The 3,099-nt window shown below is 28.6% G+C and overlaps 1 protein-coding gene across 1 annotated transcript in view; it reads right to left on the bottom strand.

Annotated features, from left to right (window-relative positions):
* LOC111997569 (aminomethyltransferase, mitochondrial) overlaps positions 1 to 2,178 on the bottom strand; it is a 5,110-nt gene extending 2,932 nt beyond the window's left edge. The window contains exon 1 of the mRNA XM_024029677.2: positions 2,045 to 2,178. The gene's annotated coding sequence lies outside the window, so the exon portion shown is untranslated. The remainder of the gene's footprint in view (positions 1 to 2,044) is intronic.
* Positions 2,179 to 3,099: the final 921 nt, after the last annotated feature.

The raw sequence follows: 3,099 nt of genomic DNA, 5'->3' as shown, positions 1-3,099 counted from the left end.
CCACGCGGGCCTTTTTAGAGTGGTTGTAGGGAGTCAAATTGTGGTCCCCAACAATTTTTATCTAAAGAACATTAATTTTTTTGGTTTAAATTTTTGAATCTTATAATTTATTTAATGGAAAATTCGATGACACATGCCTTTTGTTATCTTTTTTTTTTTTTTTTAGCAAAACTCAGTTGTTCATTGTTGGAAGATGATGATATTCATTATCATTCTTAGAAGTTTTTAGTGAGTGAATATATTAACTTTAGCAAATAGGTACTAAAAAACTATTATAGTAAAATAGATATTTATATGTTTAATAGCTGCCCTATAACTTTGTGGTTGATCAAATTCTTATACGAATGAGATTAATTTTTTATAACATAATTATCAAAATTCTTAAAATTAATGTCTCTTTAAATAATGTAAATCTTTATGTACTTTAAAAATTAAATGATTCATATCTTTTTTTTTTTTTTTGGTGATACAAATAAAATCTAAAATTGACCTTAATCATTGTTCTTTTTTCATGGTAAGCACGTGCTACCATAACTAGTTATATATATATAAGTTGTACTTTTACCAGGTTAAAATAGAAAAGCACCCCTAGTATTTGGGCTAAATCAAAACACTACCAATAATTTTCAAAAATATTCAATTTTTTCCTTAAGTATAAATCATAGTTAATATTGTTGGTGTTTTTTTTTTTTTTTTTTGGGCAAGACTTAGATACAGTACTTAACTGTTGTTCTTTAAGTTCCCTCCTTAAAATTCAACAATGTGGATTTTTTCTCGTAGGGTAAAAATATATTTTTTAGTTAAGTAGTTACATAGTTGAATCTTAACAGGGGAACCAAAAGAACCGCACTTAAAATGTTGTACTTAAGTTTTGTCTTTATATATATATATATATATATAACCAAAAATTGATTTGTGGTTAGGGTACTAGTTGTGTTGCTCCTTTCATCATGATTTCCACCCTCACCAGCTAGTATATATATATATATATATATAATATGTGAAGTTGAGAGAAACTCAAATTAGAATTCTAAATTAGAGTTCCAATTTTGTGCCATGTGTCCTAAATTATTTATTCTTATATTTCTTAATTTTAGAATCAAATATGGAACCACATCATAAATAGTCATTTAAGTAAGTTATTAAATACAAAAACCAATGAGTCTAGAATAAATGAATCGTTAAAAAAAAAAGGTGCTTCAAAATAATTATAAAAAAAAAATATGGACAATTTACATTTTATACTTAAAAATATCCTTACAATTTTTTTAAAGAGTTAACAAAATATAAAAATGACTATCAATAGTATTTAAATTATATATATATATATAGGAATTATATTATGCATCTTATTTTATATCTTTAAATGTATCCATGCATATGCATGAGGCTACAAGCTAGTTTTAATAGTGGGCTAAAATCGAATCTTCTTATTAAAGAATTTGAATTCCTTTACATATGTAAGTAGTTGGTCTTAAATTCTTAATTGCATTGTGAATTCGTGACAATTATATGCACAAGTCACGAGATGGTATTAGGGTGGTAAATAGTTGAGAGATAGCATCCAAAGAATAAGAAGAAAGTAGAGGGGTTGGAAACGTAGGATAACTTTGAAAAGGTGTTATATTTTCTTAGTTACATATGCCTAGCATAGGACTTTGCTTCAAACTTTATCTTTTCTTATATATTTTGTTGAAGACTCTTAAGGGCCTGAATGTCAGTACATTTCAAAGGGTATTTTATCAATCTATTGCCAATGCAAAAAAAAAAAAAAAAAAAAACGTGAAGTGAAGGCCATGGGGTTTGTGGATCCGGTGAGTTGTGTGTGATTTTGGGATGAAGTGGGTTATGCGCGTATGAAGATTGAATGAGAGTTCTTTCAAACAATTCAATTCTATCTACAACATTATAAGAGTAAGCAACCAATCAACAAAATATAACAACACTGAAGCAGAGATCAATGGTTAATAAATAAACCCATTACAAATATGATGATTTCAAATAAACAAATAATGAGGAACAAAGAGAGGAAGAGGACACTCACAGATATTGGTTTTCTTCTTCTTTGTGCTGATTTGTTTTAAGAACAAGCAAATATGAGTGAGAGCCAAAAAAGCATCTCTACACGAAATAAAAAGAATAGTCTCTCTCTCTCTATATATATACACTCTGTGTTTATCTGATATACTATTTGTTAAATTAATTAAATAAATGGGCATTTATAAATTTTTTTTAAAAAAATGTTGGCTGTTGAGTATGTGGTGGGTAAAAGAAAAGGATTTCTGTTCTTCCAAAACCTCATCGTTAGTTAGTGGTAGTGGTTCTACAAGAAGACTACACCTCATCTTCCTCTTTCCCTCCTCTCTTTAAAATGTTACTTAAATGTCCTATGTTTTATGTGTACAAAGGTATCTGCGAGTCCCATTTAACTCAACTGGTAAAATTTGTTGACCTCTAATAAGAGATCTGGGTGAATTCGAACCTGCAAAAACTAATTAGTATCTTAATAAAATTATATCCTTTCTATAAACAAAACTCTTATGCCTAGAAGCAAGAAATGGAAATCATTAAAAAACTTGAAAGCAACAACGTAGTAGTAAAATAATAGACGTGCCAAATAATTTCCAAGACCCAAAATTAAAGGTTCAATTTTGATTCAAAAGCAATAATATTTGGGACCATTCAAAAGATTGGTGGCTTCAGTATGTTCCACACCCTTACAATTTCATCATACACTATTATTCTATTCTTCATAGTGCTCTTTCTTCTTCTTTTCTCTCTCTAAAAACCTTGTCTTGGGTGCATTTCTCTCCCAAATGAGCTTATCTAAACCCTGAAAAGGCAAGTCATATTCACATTGTTTTCTGTTTTTTTAATATAATATAATGATGTGTTGTATTTTGGGAGGTGGGTTTGGAATAACAATATGATTTGAGCTTAGTATTAAGAATGGTGATCAAAATTATGAGCTAAAAACTGGGCTGTTGTTAATGTTGTTATTAGTGATGATATGGGTGTTTTGTTTTTCTCAAGTACTGTAAAAAAGTTCAAGAAAAAAAAAAAACGAGTGCAAACAGGAATATGATGACTTTTGACTGC

The sequence above is a fragment of the Quercus suber genome, unplaced genomic scaffold (assembly GCF_002906115.3).
Source record: "Quercus suber isolate HL8 unplaced genomic scaffold, Cork oak 2.0 scaffold_288, whole genome shotgun sequence".
NCBI lineage: Eukaryota > Viridiplantae > Streptophyta > Magnoliopsida > Fagales > Fagaceae > Quercus > Quercus suber.
Note: the sequence above shows the minus strand (reverse complement) of the source record. Positions and strands in the feature narration are given on the sequence as shown.